The sequence below is a fragment of the Triturus cristatus genome, chromosome 7, assembly GCF_964204655.1.
Source record: "Triturus cristatus chromosome 7, aTriCri1.1, whole genome shotgun sequence".
In the NCBI taxonomy this organism is placed as follows: domain Eukaryota; kingdom Metazoa; phylum Chordata; class Amphibia; order Caudata; family Salamandridae; genus Triturus; species Triturus cristatus.
Genome location: NC_140590.1, coordinates 965852731 through 965871617, shown reverse-complemented (window position 1 = coordinate 965871617; position 18887 = coordinate 965852731).

Sequence of the window (18887 nt, the reverse complement as noted above, 5' to 3'; positions counted from 1 at the left end):
GTCAGGTTTTTGCCATTTATTTGAAGCCTATTTTCAATTAATGCATCCAAAAATGGAAAGATGATTCCTTAGCGTCACCAGGGGCTTAACATAGGCCCCCTCAGCCCCCGCGGTGCGGGGGGCCCCAACCTCCAGGGGGCCCCCTCAGCACCGCACTTCTGCCAGAGAGCTCCAGATTGAGTCTGGAGGGGGGCCCTCCACGTAGCCTGCAGTAGCATGGTTCTTGCTGCTGGGCACTCAAACCCTAGGAAAGGGGTGCAGTAACCATATGTTTCTCGACAAAAAAATTGTTAGACTGTTGATGAAATAAAAGGCAACAAAAGTAATTAAATGTTTCTTGCAACGTGTGGTTATTAGTTATCATTTTCTAACGCCCCCTCATCGAACGTCGGACACCTCGTGTGCTTGTCATTAAATCTGTATTCCTACTCCTGCAGATTTGAAATGACGACCATTATTACTACGAAGAAGGAATTTTTATTGCAGTTGAAGAAGCACAGTGAACATGACACCCCTTGTAGACGTCCGGTAATCAATACTTTTTTGCAAATGAAGCTAAGATGTACACTCCGCTCACAGAGCTGCAGCTTTGAAACAACAGCCGTTTGAACCTGACTTGTGACCTTTTAACGCTCCAACAACTGTAGGGCCCGAAAAGCTGCACATTGCTGCCACTTTACAAAGCAGGTGTGCACAGGGAAGCGCAGAGGCACTGATGGCGCACAGCTGGACTCGTGCAAATGAGAGTGCATATGTATTGTACTAGAAAATGTATATAGCGCTTACTACCCCTAAGTGGGGCTCTGAAGCGCTTGCCTCCATGAGTAGCACGCTACACTGTGTGAGGTGTGTGGTTGGAAGTATGTTTGTTCCTGTGTGTGAAGTGTTTACATGTTGTGTGTGATCACCACCGGGGAACGGTTAGTGTTATGGGACGCAGCGCTTAGTTTGTGAGTGAACTATGATTGTTATACCCCAGCACACGTAAATTCAAATCATAGTTTGTCAGATGTTATTCACACATAAAACAGTAGATCAATCAGTCGATTTTCTCTTCCTTTAATCAATCTTCAAGTTTTCAGTAAGTAAAACGTTCTCAAGCCAACACGTGTTTCGACGCCTCAGTAATTTTGTACATGCGACTTGTTCACGACTGAACGGTAATATTGTATTGCAGTTTCCAATGTGGCGATAATTCCAGGCCACATTAATCCTGTGGCGTGGGGTGTACTTCAAAAATGTATTATTAAGCTCTGCTGGGCAAATACAAGTTTACTTCCTTTTCTCTGTGAATAGGCTCCCGAATTTGAGAGAAGTGTGCCGCCGTTCCGCATATCAGTCCCCATGCCGGACTCCTCGAGTGCGAGTGCCTCATCCACTTGCGCAGTCAAGGGCTTTCTTTTACAAATTAGTTACACAAATTAGTTTTTGTCTAGATGGAACTCAAGCCTACAACTTAAATAATGCTACCCGAGTTGCACTGCAGATGTGTGCCTTATACATACCATGCTGGTCTACACATTCCCACGTCCAAAAAATGTACATAGGTCTGCCATTCGGGATTAGTTGATTGCTAGTGGAGGATGAAAGGACCACCAGCATTTTTCTAAGACAGGGTAAGCCATAGGAGATAGTGACGACCGGCATTTCCCTAAGGCAAGGAAAGCCAGAGGAGGAAGTGAGCAGCGGCACTTCTCTAAGGCAAGGCAAGCCAGAGGAGGAAGTGAGTACCGGCACTTCCCTAAGGCAAGATAAGTCAGATGAGGAAGTGACCTCCTGCACTTCTCTAACAAAGGTAAGCCAGAGGAGGAAGTGAGAACTGGCACTTCCCTCATGCAAGGAAAGCCAGATGAGAAAGTGAGCAGCAGCACTTCCCTAAGACAGGGCAAGCCAGAGGAGGAAGTGAGTAGCGGCACTTCCCTAAGGCAAGGAAAGCCAGATAAGGAAGTGAGCACCTGCACTTCCCTAAGTCAAGGAAAACTAGATGAGGAAGTGAGCACCAGCACTTCCCTAAGGCAAGGAAAGCTAGAGGAGGAAGTGAGCACTGACACTTCCCTAAGGCACGGTAAACCAGAGGATGAAGTGACCACAGGCACTTCCCTAAGGCAAGGTAAGCCAGAGGAGGAAGTGAACACCTGCACTTCCCTAAGCAAAGGTAAGCCTGAGGAGAAAGTGAACACCTGCACTTTCCTAAGCAAAGGTAAGCCAGAGGGGGAAGTGAGCACCAGCACTTCCCTAAAGCATGGTAAACCAGAGGATGAAGTGAGCACAGGCACTTCCCTAAGGCAAGGTAAGCCAGAGGAGGAAGTGAACACCTGCACTTCCCTAAGCAAAGGTAAGCCTGAGGAGAAATGGAACACCTGCACTTCCCTAAGGATGAAGTGAGCACAGGCACTTCCCTAAGGCAAGGTAAGCCAGACGAGGAAGTGAGCACAGGCGCTTCCCCAGGGCAAGGTAAGTCAGAAGATGAAGTGAGCACTGGCACTTCCCTAAGGCAAGTTAAGTCAGAGGAGGCAGTTACCACTGACACTTCCCCAAGACAAGGTAAGTTAAAGGATGAAGCGAGCACAGGCAGCTCCCGGGGGCAAGGTAAGTCAGAGGATGAAATGAGCACCAGCACTTCTCTAAGGCAAGGTAAGCCAGTGGAGGAAGTGACCACCGGCACTTCTCTAAGACAAGGTTTTTGAGAGGAGGAAGTGACCACCAGCACTTCCCTAAGACAGGGTAAGTTAGATGAGGAAGTGAGCAATGGCACTTCCCTAAGGCAAGGAAAGCCAGATGAGAAAGTGTGCAGCGGCACTTACCTAAGACAGGGCAAGCCAGAGGAGGAAGTGAGTACCGGCACTTCCCTAAGGCAAGGAAAGCTAGATGAAGTGAGCACCGGCACTTCTCTAAAGCAAGGAAAGCTAGTGGAGGAAGTTAGCACTGACACTTCCCTAAAGCATGGTAAACTAGAGAATGAAGTGAGCACAGGCATTTCCCTAAGGCAAGGTAAGCCAGAGGATGAAGTGAACACCTGCACTTTCCTAAGCAAAGGTAAGCCAGAGGAGGAAGTGAGCACCAGCACTTTCCTAAAGCACGGTAAACCAGAGGATGAAGTGAACACCTGCACTTCCCTAAGCAAAGGTAAGCCAGAGGAGGAAGTGAGCACAGGCACTTCCGTAAGGCATGGTAAACCAGAGGATGAAGTGAGCACAGGCATTTCCCTAAGGCAAGGTAAGCCAGAGGATGAAGTGAACACCTGCACTTTCCTAAGCAAAGGTAAGCCAGAGGAGGAAGTGAGCACCAGCACTTTCCTAAAGCACGGTAAACCAGAGGATGAAGTGAGCACAGGCACTTCCCTAAGGCAAGGTAAGCCAGAGGAGGAAGTGAGCACAGGCACTTCCCCAGGGCAAGGTAAGTCAGAGGATGAAGTGAGCACTGGCACTTCCCTAAGGCAAGTTAAGTCAGAGGAGGCAGTTACCACTGACACTTCCCCAAGACAAGGTAAGTCAAAGGATGAAGCGAGCACAGGCAGCTCCCCAGGGCAAGGTAAGTCAGAGGATGAAATGAGCACCAGCACTTCTCTAAGGCAAGGTAAGCCAGTGGAGGAAGTGACCACCGGCACTTCTCTAAGACAAGGTTATTAAGAGGAGGAAGTGACGACCAGCACTTCCCTAAGACAGGGTAAGTTAGATGAGGAAGTGAGCAATGGCACTTCCCTAAGGCAAGGAAAGCCTGATGAGAAAGTGTGCAGCGGCACTTCCCTAAGACAGGGCAAGCCAGAGGAGGAAGTGAGCACAGGCACTTCCGTAAGGCACGGTAAACCAGAGGATGAAGTGAGCACAGGCATTTCCCTAAGGCAAGGAAAGCCAGAGGAGGAAGTGAACACCTGCACTTCCCTAAGCAAAGGTAAGCCAGTGGAGGAAGTGAACACCTGCACTTCCCTAAGCAAAGGTAATCCAGAGGAGGAAGTGAGCACAGGCACTTCCGTAAGGCACGGTAAACCAGAGGATGAAGTGAGCACAGGCATTTCCCTAAGGCAAGGTAAGCCAGAGGATGAAGTGAACACCTGCACTTTCCTAAGCAAAGGTAAGCCAGAGGAGGAAGTGAGCACCAGCACTTCCCTAAAGCACGGTAAACCAGAGGATGAAGTGAGCACAGGCACTTCCCTAAGGCAAGGTAAGTCAGAGAATGAAGTGAGCACTGGCACTTCCCTAAGGCAAGTTAAGTCAGAGGAGGCAGTTAGCACTGACACTTCCCCAAGACAAGGTAAGTCAAAAGATGAAGCGAGCACAGGCACTTCCCCAGGGCAAGGTAAGTCAGAGTATGAAATGAGCACCAGGCATGGTAAGCCAGTGGAGGAAGTGACCACCGGCACTTCTCTAAGACAAGGTTATTAAGAGGAGGAAGTGACCCCCAGTACTTCCCTAAGACAGGGTAAGTTAGATGAGGAAGTGAGCACTGGCACTTCCCTAAGGCAAGGTAAGCCAGAGGAAGAAGTGTCCACTGGCACTTCCCTAAGACAGGGTAAGTTAGATGAGGAAGTGAGCACTGGCACTTCCCTAAGGCAAGGTAAGCCAGAGGAAGAAGTGTCCACTGGCACTTCCCTAAGACAGGGTAAGTTAGAGGAAGAAGTGACCATCAGCACTTCCCTAAGACAGGGTAAGTCAGAGGGGGAAGTGACCATCAGCACTTCTGTAAGGCAAAGTAGGTCAGAGGAGGATTTGACCACCGGCTCAGCTGGGAGTGAGGTGGGTGTGCATGTGTGTGCATACACTGACAACAGGTGTTGAGGGCACAGCCCAGGGAGCCCTAACACTGAAAAATCTGGGGCTCTGTAGTAGTGATAACATGTTTAATAAATGTATTCAATCCCACATCTACCGTTTTCAAATATAAATCATATGTGTGACTGTTACCCAATCGAATGGTACTAAATGTACTAACCCAAGATGTACCGCAGGCTAAGTCGGTATTGGCAAGATTAGAACTCATGATTTACAGATCACAGCAGATGTCAGCAGCGAGGGTTAATTTGCTGCGGCATCTTTGAAGGGATACCATACTCACTCAAACACAGATGAGGACAGAGCAGGGAAGACAAAACCTCCACTCGTACTGCTCCCTACAGTTCACACATTGCATCCGACATCACACCCCACACCATCTGCACAGCACCCAACAGCACTATTTCTGCCCCGACAGACCTTACCCTCCAAAGCAAACCCACTGCAGAGTGCAGCCTTCCCAGTCCAACCTGCATTGCTTACACTGCCCCTGAGAGCACTGACACTTCACCCTGGGGTTCTTTCTCCCCGCCTGTTCCCTCACCTTTCCCCATCATCTGGATCCCTCTGGCTCTCTAACTCTTTAAGGTCATATCGCCTGTTTTGAATAGCCAGGCCGAAAGATAAATGTATCTTGAGCCTTGACATGGTGTGCAGATTTCTTCTTTTAGAGTCTATCAGTTTTAAACGTTAACTAATGAAATTTCATATGCAATCTAAGGAACTTTCATTTAAATTGAGAAATGTTCAAAGAGTACAAATCATGGGGCAGATTTGCAAGAAAGTGACGCATCTGTAGAGATGCGTCACTTTCCCTGCACTAAAATGCAAAACCCTTGCGTCACCATGGATGCGCCGTATTTACAATACAGCGCACCATGACGCAAGGATTGACAGATGCGTCAGAAATTCTGATGCGTCTGTTGACGGAAAAGTCACGCTTTGCTGGAGTGGTTTCGCAAGCACGACGCAACTCCAGCAATGCTGAGGGGCGCCCTATGCCTAACATGCTGCGTCACTCCCTACGCCTGCTTCAAGCAGGCGCAGGGTTTTGATGCAGCATGGACGTAAAAGTGACTCCGTGAAATCTTGTAGATTTCACTGCGTCACTTTTACGGGGCTTCCTGAGGCGGAACGCCCACCCTGCATTCATTAAACCTGACGCAGGTTTAATGTGGTGCAGGGCTTTACAATGTGATGCATCTCCCTAGATGCGTCATGTTGTAAATGTGCCGCAACTTTTACGCTGGCGCTGCGTCACAAAAGTGACGCAACGACGGTGCAAAAGTGACGCAAGGGGCTTGTAAATCTGCCCCCATATATGTCATCCAGTGAGATGTAATTTAAATAAATATTGCAATTAAAGTAGGTATCTAAAATCACTGTAAAGATATTTTTACAATGTAAGGTTTCTATCATATAACTTCTATCGAAATAAAGAATTGTTTTAAAGAAAGATGAATAACCTTTGTCATGAACAAAAGACTGCTCAGAAGAATTTGAGTAATTCTGAAGTGCGAATTGCCTCCTGTCTTGGTCCTGATTTAATTTTCTTGGCTTCCATATGAGTTGGAAGTATGTTTGTCTTAAATATATGGGCCTCTATTGGCAGTCAAAAACCACAAATAAGAACCCTGGATCTAAATGATATGGAGGAGTGCTGGTGCATCCCTTTTATAGGATGGTTTCCCTCACCCAACCGCTGGTGGTATGCTTCATCATAGGGTAACCTCCTTGCATTGTGAACTTAGTCACAATGTAGGCTACAACCCCCTCTCTGAGAGGGAGGCGCTCAGGGATGTTTTCAGTGTTTCAAAAGAGGTATCCTAAAACCTGTAGATGAGCAGGGTGTGGTGAAGACTGAGAAGTAAGGAAGGTGTGCGTGAGATAAAATTAACTCCAAGGTACACCAATATTTTTATTGGGGTGTCCTATGGTCAGGGTTAAAAACAAACTACGACAGGAGGGTATTCAGCCTGCCATAGAACAGTGAATGTCGACATGTTTCAGCCTTATACCCTTCATGAAGGTGTGGCAGCTTTCTACAGGACCAAAGTGAGAGATATGTAGTATGGCTCATATCGAAAACATAATAAACCATAAAAATGTGGTAGCATACAAAACCAGTGGTTGGAGTGGACTGCCACTCGGCTAGAGATCCACTGGTAGATGTATTACCCGCAATGGCAGGTAATCAGTGTCACCTTAATCTCGGTGCAAACTCGAGGGGGCATCTAAGTCCTCGACCCAAAGATGCAACTGGCGCAGGATCCCGCATTGGATGGATCTATTGAGAGTGCCACATAATTTTGTGACTCCTGCGCAAAGACCTGCATGTTCAGCGGTAGAAATTAAAAAATGTGCAGAGTTTACTACACCTATAAAGTCTGCGGCACTCACAGTTTCCTCCTGGTGAAACCTTCAATACTCACCTCATGAAAAAGGCCGGAAAATGGCAAGGAAATACAAGGACACTCAGCTTTTGACGCAGAAAGCACAAAAAGACTCGTTATCCTACATTTTGAAAGGCTGAATTCAGAAAAGGCAATAATGATCACATCTGGTAAATTGTGAACTACAGTCTATCCCAAAATCATTGCATCTGGGCATTCGTAATGAACGCCACAGAGATGAAAAATAGGTTTTATTGCAGTCACTGTGCGACTCTGTAAAGTTACTACAAATAATCCTGCCAATTTCGTTGTACATGGGCAATAAACTGGAACTGGCACTGTAGTGTGACTCTGCCTCGAGTATGTTAGTCCTGTCAATCCATATAACATAATGTGCCACTATGTGTTTCTTAGCTTGACTACCTGATTTCTGAAATAAAGTATTATTCCATTTGCATCCTTTTGATCATGGACTGTCCTGTATTCCTCCTACTCTACAGTTGGAAATTTGTGTTTGCATATATGTGGTTTAAACATCCTCCATGCTGTTGCGAACTTCAGAGACACACCATGAAGTTTGTGAGTGGAATTAGACACGAGTTGTGCACCAGTACAAATTAAGCACTATGCATGAGAGGTTGTGGGCAAACTCCATCACTGGACTATCACGGCGTACGACATAACGAGTCCAGCCTCATGCGGCTGGTTGACAGAGGCATATAAAACCCCCCGTGGTGAGGGGAGGGGGAACCCTGAGCTCCGGAGGCAGCCTCTGGCACTGGCAGGTCCCTGAGCTGAGAGCTCCGGACTGAGTCCAGAGCTTGGAGGCCCCCCTGCATGTACTTTGCAGGGGGGCCCCCTCATGTTTTGTTACGCCACTGAGCGTCACATAATGTACTAGACTGTTTAAACAAAACAAATCCCTCATTGATATTAGGATGCATGACAAAGGACAGGCAGGGCCATCCACATCCTTGAAGGTCCAGCAACGTGAGGGGTTTGAGTGGTTCCTCAGAAACTGACGCGCTCTAAATATGTGGGATAGGCAGTCTGCAGTGAGTGATGCCTTCCCTCTAAATCATGTGCTGCATGGCCCGATGTTAGAACTGGTATTTGAATTTGGACCCAGGTAGTCAGACTCTATCCGGCACCATATTTGTCTGCTTAGAGTCAAATGCCAGCATCCAAAAGGGAATAATATTTGCTATCAATAATTTGAATTCACACTTATCATCTGGACTTATCTTTCCAATCACATAATGATATCACAAAATCCAAATAATTGGTACTGAGCCGAATCGCAGTGCACACAATGGTGAGATTGCCAGTGCAAGGGCAGACAAATCACAAAAGTCTTTATTTCCATCTCCACACAGATCTGCACCAGTAGCACCACATCAACTAGCACCACCAGCAAAGAACTATCAGCACAGGAGCATTAAGTGATCTGTACCAATCAGCAGTGGGCACAATTAGACTAGAAGCTCATCCTTGCTATTGAAGACAACCTGACCTCATTTACATTTTCAGCTTTATCAAAAGACCTATTTGGAGATCGTTCCATTATTTTGAAAGCTTGACCAGTTCAAAACTGGGATTGTGAAACGGTATAATAGTAAATAGTAGAAACGGCTTTGGATGATGAACCATTGATTTATGGGAAACAGCCATTACAACACGACTGTTACCCCGCAGAGCCTTTACCACGCATGCGTTACAACACAGGCACTGTTACCACGCAAAGACTTTACCACACATTATTTTACAACGTATATGTTGAGGGCATATGCTGGTAACAGTGGTAAAGGCACCAGCTTGGTCAAGGCTATTGGCGTCGTTAGAGAAGCAAAGAGATCCTTCTGCTTCCTCTTCACGACCTGTGCCGCACCGCACAAGAGTTGCCTCGTCGTTGCCCTGTTAAGGCAAGGGGGATTGGGCCTGGCGCGGATGGGTATGGATTTGGGGCTTTAGGCTGGGGATGTTTTTTTTAAGGAACTGGCGGCCAGGAGGAGGTTGCGCCGGGGTACCCATTTACGGTTCAGGGCAGGAGCTGGGTATTTTTGAAAAGTGCTGGGGTCTAGATTTATGGCTTAGGGCAGGGGGCGTATATTTTTAATTCAAGAGTGAGGGGGTGGTGAGGGTTGGCTGGGGTCATTTTTTAGGGATTAGGGCAGGGGTTGGGTGGTGAGGGTTGGCTGGGGTCTTTTTTTAGGGATTAGGGCAGGGGTTGGGTGTTTTTGAAAAGGGTCAGGGCGGGGGAGCCCTGGGGACCGGCTTCTGGACTGAGGGCAGGGGTCAGGGAAAACGTTTATCACGCATAGGCCTTTAAAACAAAATATGTTGTAAAAGCATGCGTGGTAAAAGTAATGCATGGTAAAGGCATTCGTGTTGTAACGCATGCGTGGTAAAGGCATGCATGGCAACGGAATGCACTGTTCCGACGTACAACCTTGATTTATTGATACTCACAGTTAGAGAAGCAATCATAGTAATGAAGTCATGAAACTAACTATGTGTCTCAGTTTATTTCAGTATTTTTCAAAGTGGCTGGATTTATCATCAGTGCTAGAGGGATCAATTTCACAGGTCCAAATTGTGGAATGGTTATCACACTAAAAAGTTGATAAGGCGGTGGGTGGTACACCGTCTTTGCTTTATGGTTGATGTTTTGCTTAATGGTTGAGGTTTCAAAGTGATTGGCCAATCTTCTGATTCCTCAAACAATGGTGTAGAGGAAGATGTTACCCACAAGCCTTTTCTTCATTATTATACAACATTTGCTTCAAAGAAAATGTTTCCTATAATTCTTTTTGTTAAGAGGTGCATACATATTAAATAATTATCTCTATTCAGAGTCAGTCAGTGCCATTGGGAATTCGATCCAGTCCACCAGTTTGTTACATGCACTTTGAAACTATAGCCGACTCTTCATTTGTTTACATTTATTGATGAACTTGACTACTAACACATGATTTGTAAACTAAATTTTAGGAAACCCAACCAAATCGTGCTTGTTTATTCAAGAAAATTTCAAATTTTAAAGGAGGCTCTTGGTACAGGTTCAGTTGCATCCTAAAAACAAGCATTGGCATAGCCAATAGGTCTCGCCTTTGGGACCTTATAAGTGTTTAGCTATGCAACAGTTGCATAACTAAATACTTATAAGGTTCCAAAAGCGAGACCTATTGGCCATGCAAAGCGGCCGCAATCGCGATCAAACAACAAAGCGGCCGCGAAAGTGAAAGTAATCGCGGTAAAGCGCGGCGCGCGCGCCCCCGCACATGCACTGTAGCTCTAGGCTGGCCTGGCAGCAGTTTTTGGAGCCCTTTCAATAAGTCTCGCCAGACCAGCGCATGCGCTGGGCCAGGCGAGACCTAACGAGAACCATATCTTGATTCATAGACACAGAAGGTGGGCTTGCAACCGGTTTTAAGAAATTGCTCAGACTTCAGCACACTTACTACTGTATAAATTACACATCGGAAAGAGAACTGAATGTCCGTCATTTTAAGGTCTGGCTTGACAGCGCAGCTGTCTGTATAATACCAATTCCTCAAATGTGGACTTTGGCTCACCCAAAGTGCTATTATTCTTTTACTTCATGCTACTGGTTAATTGGTGTATCGTTCAGCCTTGGAATCATCCATTGGAATGCGCGAGGGACTATTTTATATCTCAAAATGGCATTCAATCATCACACTGATTGCTACAGTCTATACAGAAAGCAATCCATTTTTGGTCTCAAATATTAACAGCTTTTGCTGTGTGTCGGACACGCGATGCCGCCAGCATACATGTGCATGCACACAGAAGCAGAAGAGTGGGCTGTAGGTGAGCCCCCTTCAGCCTTTGACTGCAGTCATTTTTAGGTCTCGCTGAGCCCAGCGCATGCGCTGGCTCGGAGAGACATTTTGTAAGTGACTTTTTTAAGTGCTGCTGGCTGGCCTAGTGCTTGAGTGCACGTGAGCGTCCCCGCGCGCAGCCGCCATGCGCTAGGCCAGCCAGCAGCACTCAGGAGAGCGTCATTGCGATCACTTTCGCTTTCACAGCGATCGTGATCGCGATGACTTTCGTTTTGGTATAATCGCGGCACCGGCACTTTACTTTTAATACTAAAAGTAAAGCACGGGTGCCGCGATTATACCAAAAGTAAAGAAATAGATTTTTTTTCTACTTTTGGTATAATCGCGGCACCCGCGCTTTACTTTTAACATTAAGAGTAAAGCGCGGGTGCCTCGATTATACCAAAAGTAAAGGAATAGAAAAAACATCTATTTCTTTACTTTTGGTATAATCGCGGCACCGGCACTCTACTTTTAACATTAAAAGTAAAGCGTGGGTGGCGCGATTATACCAAAAGTAAAGAAATAGATTTTTTTTCTACTTTTGGTATAATCGCGGCACCCGCGCTTTACTTTTAACATTAAAAGTAAAGCGCGGGTGCCTCGATTATACCAAAAGTAAAGGAATAGAAAAAACATCTATTTCTTTTCTTTTGGTATAATCGCGGCACCGGCACTTTACTTTTAACATTAAAAGTAAAGCGCGGGTGCCGCGATTATACCAAAAGTAAAGAAATAGATTTTTTTTCTACTTTTGGTATAATCGCGGCACCGGCGCTTTACTTTTAACATTATAAGTAAAGAGCGGGTGCCGCGATTATACCAAAAGTAGAAAAAAAATCTATTTCTTTACTTTTGGTATAATCGCGGCACCCGCGCTTTACTTCGAATGTTAAAAGTAAAGCGCGGGTGCCGCGGCTGCCTGGCGAGCGCTTGTTATAATACCAGATTGACTTCTTTCATTCAGGTTGCCTCACAAACCCTCCACCACCCTCAACTCATAACTCTACAATCCTGCACAGTTCTCAGTTATCGAATTTGCCTTTCTGTCCTCATATTTACAGTCTTCAGTGCATCCCGGATAGTAGCGATAACTAGAGGTTGGATTACACAGGGAACACGACAGATCTATCATGGTCAACTATGCTACGGAATAAAATGCGGCTTAACTCTGCCAAGCCTCTTGATTTGCTAATACAGTTCAGACCTCCTTTTATATCTATAACAGATTTATGGATACCCCGGTTACTTCACGCATTATGAACTCCAGTTTTTGCCCTTTGCGCCGGTCCTTACAATAACTCTCACACTCATCTTAAACCCACTCTTTTCCCTGGTCCTCACAAACGTGAATTTTGGTTGAGATAATGGAAACAAATTACTATATTTGTAACACCAACGTGCCCTTTTCCTTTGCAAATACATTTTAGGAGCCTCTCAAAAGATTGGAATAGTTGTTCGCTCAGTGTTAATGTTGCTGATTTATTAATTTCTGTTGCTTTTCTGCAGATAACTAAAAACTGGAAGTGCCTAAAATGTCTCCCTCCGAGCTTGGGGTGTGGCGGATGCTGGAGCCATAGACTTGATGGAACAGACTTTCGCTCATTTGGACTTGCCATCAAAAGCAATATTTGATGGTCGGTGTTTTTCTTGAGTCGTGTTTTTCTTGAGTCGTCGACACAGAGTGTTAATTCTTAGCAACCTTCAATAGCAGACGTTCCAAAACCCCCTTGAATTTCTATTTAATGTTTTTCACTTTTAACTGCAATATTGAATTGATACTGTATTTATAGTCAATATTTTCTACACTTGTATTTACTTATCTTCACATTTTCTTACTTAATTGGCATTATCACACCCCTTATCTGTCATTTAGCACATTCTTTGCTTTTTCTTTTTTTTCTCTTCTCTTATTGGTTTTCCTCAAATGAAGCATTCTTTATTTAACATCGTATTTTATGTATTTGTTATGTCAGAACTAGTTATACTGCTCTTAATTTTACTCTTTCTGTATTACACTATACGATTGTTTAATGATTGATACAATTTACTTTAATATGCTATTCTTTTTCAAACTAATGAAACATTTCAAAATCTGGCATCATAATGCCCCCAACACAGTTCCAAGACACATAGTCGAGTCATTTCAATCTAACTTTGCCTGGAATCACCCTGGAGTCAAATATTTAGGCCTTTGTTTACAGATTGTAATAAGGGTCCCATCTCTAAACTTAAATGCAGTTGTTACCAAATTAACCACTTCCGCCCCGATGCCCATCCATATCGGGGTCTGTCCTCACACTCCATCCTCGGTACACGTCAGTCGTCCCCGCCCCTTCATCTGCTTAGTCCGGTTTCAGACCATATAGGTGAAACGCACCTTATTATGGGCGGTCCCTTAATTCCCAAAGGGCGCGGTCATTTCCAGCCCCATTGAAACGAAGACCCCTCTCTCCCCCCCCCACACCCCCGATGATCTCTTCAAAGCACCCAGAAATGACCACAGCTCGAGTAACGTGTATCCGGTTCTGTACACCACTCAATGTCTCACTGATTACTTTACTAGAAGCCAGAGATTACTCTGAAAGGCGCGCCTTGAAGCGGCCTCATTAACTCCATAATAACGTATGGCGGCGGCGCCTGTTCGAGCTTGGCTCAGTATGGATGGGCATTGAACCCACGCCTTGATGCATTACAAAGGATGTGCTGAACAGTGGTACCTGGGCGAAAACACAACCTTGGGTGCTGGCTTTTGGACACACAGCTGCCCGCAGCTGGCAGGGGTGGGGCAAACATTAAGGGGTGAGCCAGTGACAGCTTAAGCTACACACTGGGCTCTGGCTCGGCTCGAGGACCTCTTGGAACCTCGAGCCTAAAAGGAGTCATGCGAATAAGTCCGCCCCCCCAATTCTCAGACCTCCCCAACAATCAAATACAAAGCATTAACACTTGAGGAAAAAGTAAACCGGAGATAAATCCTGGCTCCTCATTCAACCAAACTGTGTGATCCTAGCAGTGGTCGAAGTGAGGACAAAAAAGTAGGGGAACTGTGGGCGGAGAATCAGGGGGCGGGACTAACCTGAGGTTTGGATCAGTGGGCGGAGTCAGGGGTGTGGCTAGAAATAGCAAAACATAACAATTTTTTTGTACGTTTGGCATTTCACTGACCAGTTACAGCTTATAACGTTATTTAATTCAAGCAATGGGTAAACATGTTTATTTGGGGTTTAATTCAGGAAAAAGCAAACACTCATAGGGAATGCAGGTTTATGTAAAGCGTGCAAAATATAAGCAGGAACATGTTACCTTAACGCTTTTACTCTCATTGTTCAGAAATCAATTAGTATAGCAGGTTTTGTAGCCAGGGTGTTACAGGCCAGTACGCTGCAACCCAGAAACGTCAGCAGTGACACAGGCCCATAAGAGCTGGCTCAGCAGACCAGGGTAGACGCTCACAGATGCCCCTCGATCTCCGAGCCCTCCTTCTTGGTGTATCAACAAGACATGGCTCTTGACTTCTCCATTTGTATTACTAGATTAAGCTATGGTGATAACTATGTCATCAGTTTAGTTTTGGGAATAGGTCTGTGTGAAACTGACCAAGTCCATTCCAGAAGCTTTTTATGCAACTTTTGTTGTAGGGAGTTTTTTGTTGTTGCAAAAAACTATATTTATGTTTTAAATAGCACTTCATACCTCACTTCTGCAATTTCTGTACACAGCAAACCAACTGTCATTAGTACTTATTTTATTGGTACTTAATTTACCAACTTTGGAAGGCTGAGTGGGCCTTGTCAAGATTCGAGCTTGTGACTGAAGTATCACAGCAGATGTCAGTGTTGAATGTTTATCCAACTGTGCCATCCACCTGTACTCTATTTGTGAAAACTAGTACAGTGTAGTTGTTTCCCAGTAATGTGCGCAGTTTCATTTAACAGGTTTTGGTTTGCAAAATGGTGAGTTAAGCAACTCCCCTGTTTGAATTTCAGCTCCCAAGCCTTAGCTGGCCCTGCAGTGTCCAAGTTTTTTTTCATTAATAGTAAAAAGTAACAAGAGCTCAAGTACCCATTAAGGTGCAAACCCTAAACATGTGTAATGTCCTTAGGGTCATTCTAGGCAACACTTTTAAAGTGTCCTCTTCTCAAAAGCTACATTTGCCATTGTTGTAGATTAAGCGGGAGCAATGTACTTCAATACGTGATCAGTTCTTTGCAAAATGGTCCTCTTTTGCTTCATTGCGACTTCTTGTCATGATACATGTGCGACATGAAGACACAGCCTTAGCCCAGGCCTTTGCGCCATTCCTTAAATGATGGCAAAACTGAGCCAGTCACTTGATTGTTTCTCTAGGAAGTTCCGTCTCCTCACAGGCTACTCCAGGGAAGAAAGTTATCCAGCACAATATTCTTGGTGCAACAACATTAACTGTTGCATGGCGATACACTTATAAGGTCCCAAAGGCGAGACCTAATGGCTATGCCAATGCTTGTTTAAAGCTGCTACTGGCAGGATGGACTATCCTCATAGAAAAAAAAATTAATCGAAGTTTACATTGGTTTAAAGTAGTAACCTATTGTAATCGCTACATTGTACTGCCACTCCCCGCATTATTACTTCTCTCCCATTCCACTACCCAAATTACCCTCTACCACCCCCTCATGCAAAATGAGGCTTCTGCTGTCTCCCACCACATTGTGAGATTGCATACTGGTTTGCTCTTTTTTCCCCATTGCTTACTGAATTGTTTCACAAGTTTTAACAGTCACACTATTCCAAAATGGCTGCAGGGCGTGAGCATGCTTGCCATCTTTTTTTAATTTTTTTTACATTTTTGGAAACATTATTCTAAGATTGCTGGTCTATATGTGCATAGATGCATGTTGGCCATCTTGTGGTGGTTTTTAACGAAAAATAAGAAACCCCAGGACAGATTTACAATAACTGGCACACATCTGCATATTAGCAGAGCTAGGCCAGTTATTTTGCGTCGCGGAAAAATAGCCTTGTGCCACCATGGATGCGCCACATTTACAATGCGATGCACCGTGGCGCAAGGATGTAAAGATGCGTGACGCATCTTCTGACGTAAAGGCAGCGCATTGCTGGAGTCGTGTCGCAAGCACAACACAACTCCAGCAGTTGTTAGGAATGCCTATTCCTAATATGCTGCGTCACTCCTTACGCCTGCTTCAAGCAGGCGTAAGGTTTTGATGCAGTGGAGTCAAAAAAGTGACTCTGTGAAATCTTGTAGATTTCACTGCATCACTTTTACAAGGCTTTCCTACATCGGAACTCCCACCCTGCATAAATTATACCTGACGCAGGTATAATGTAGTGCAGGGCTTTACAACGTGACGTATCTCACTAGATGCGTCATGTTGTAAATATGTCACAAAGTGGCGCATTGTTTGCGATGACGCTGCATCACAGAAGGGACACAATGGTGTTGTAATGATGTCACAAGGGGCTTGTAAATCTGCCCCTATGTTTCAAGATGGCATATATACATGCACATATCAATCAACCAAAGATCTTTATTTCAGCACAATGGCCATAAAAGCACACAGAAATTCATTACATAAAACCATATAAAAACACAATCAATTCGGCAACATCAGAACCTTCATACCATTGACGACTAGTCTATAAATCTCACCAATGAACTCTTTTGACTGTTTCATGCTACTCCATTTGACCCTACATCTATCACTGGGTATCCTCAGTCTTCCATCAAAAGGCTCAACCCAGTTGCTGGTTTGGAAATTAGTAGGTGCGCCTATAGTGAGAACCAGGGCATTTTGGTCACTGTCATGACTGGGTGTTATTATCATTTCTATCAGATATAGCCACAACTGTATATCAAACAATATACAATCAATTAGACTGGTATCAAATGTGTGATTACCTATTTTATTGGCGCTTGATTTTCCATTGCAGGCACGGAGCCCCTTATTTAAAGTGAATGCATTGATTTGAACTGCCGTTGGTGACCATTTTTCTATAGGGGGATTTCTAGCTCGGGGATTGACCAGACAGTGTCCTGATCTACTCTGAGGGCCTAGCTGTCAACACTCAAGAGTTCAAATAGACAGTTAAAGTCACACCCCACAATTCTTCTTGCTTGAGCTGGAAATGCAGCAAAATGCGCATTTAGGAGATCCAAAACTGGGAATTCCCTTTTACTCTAAGTGGGTCTGCAGTACACATTATAAACATAATAAATGACATCTAGGAAAACAGTCAAGCTGATGCATATAATATCAGGTGATTCCTCCTTAATCTTCCTAAGCGTGTCTATTAAAGTAATTCTGACCCAAGTTGTAAGTCCCCCTGATGGCCTGTCCTTCCCCTCCCTGTGGTCACAGCTTCCCTGCAGAAGTTAACATAACCTACACACTGGAGGCGCTTCAAAAAGACCAGGTCTTCTGAAAAAGGCAAAAATCATGCTGTTCTATGAATTCACACCACTCTGGACAGTTTATCTTTGAAGCCAGACCTGATACCTTCCACAAGATAAGCTTAATCAGTGGACCCAATGCAGTAAAGGCAACCATTGCCTCATTGATGGTGGTTGGGGCCATTGGGACTTGGCAAGTGGTCACTACTAATTCTAATTTTTGTAGGTGAAATTTGAGTGGCCATAATAACCCCAGCCAATGTTATGCTTCTATGACAAGCACTAGATTCCGCTAGAGTAACTTGAATCTCACATTTTCCGACTGTTGGCCCGCTGCTATTGGGTGTAAACCAAAACCGTTTGCTCCATTATTATTCAAAATATATGTGCTGGGGACTCCATGTTGGATAGCCCCTGAACAGCCGAAGCCCCACAGCAGGTCCTGGGGCAGTCACAAGAATCATGCCATGTTTTATGATCTTTGATGGAAGTGCTGGTATTTGGTCCCCTCACTTTGCTCTTTGGATTGTCACCCAGAGTTCTGACTCCAACTAAATTGTCTATAGGCAATATCTACTGTTTGCCTCTAGTAAGTCAATCTACACCTGCTAAGGAATGATATTGATTTGAAGTTGGCATTGTGTAAATATCACCATGCACATAACATTAAAGATAATGTAAGCATTGACACTTGCGGTGAGAAAATTAGATGATTTGATTAATATAAAATATGTTAGGAGCACATTAGTTGATTTCTGTCCCGAAAGGAAATTTTAAAATAAAGTGTTCAAGCATTTGCGATTGTAGGATAAGTTGAAATTGTTGTGTATAATGATCTTTATTTTGCAAGAATGTTTTTTTTTAAAGAAATCTACATTTTTGAACGCATATTGAAATTGTTATTTACCAATGTTTTATATTGTTTCGTTCTTTTTCAGTGCCATGCTGGTTGTTTTGTCGATATGTGTTTTTGTTATGTATTGGGTGTATTTTTATGTGCACTGTTTATGTTCCTTATGATTTCATCTGGAATTGTTGGAACATCCTTCAGTAGTAGAATGTCGCTAGTGTGAAACGTGTTGGCCGTCACAACTGAAACAGACTGCTAAACACGTAACCATTTACACTAAAAAAAATCAGGGTTCCCTGTTCTCAATTGATATTAAACTACAATTTATATTATAGAGTGAATTCTAAATTATTTGTATGAAAAATGGTTTGTGAATCGACAAAAGTACATATTTTATATAACCTATATTGTGAGTTACTTGTATTCACTGTACAAATAGTGCCGCTGTTTTACACTCCTCACTTAAACAACATCTGAGAATACATTGTGTGTGGCTTCAGTCAAATGTTTCCATGTAAGGAAAAGAGTAGTTCATTCAGGCTCGACGTTAGCTTTGCAGTCTGGTAACATTGGCAAAGCTACTATGCGCCAGCAACAGGTAGCACAGGCAATGCCTATTGGCTTGTCAATGCTTGT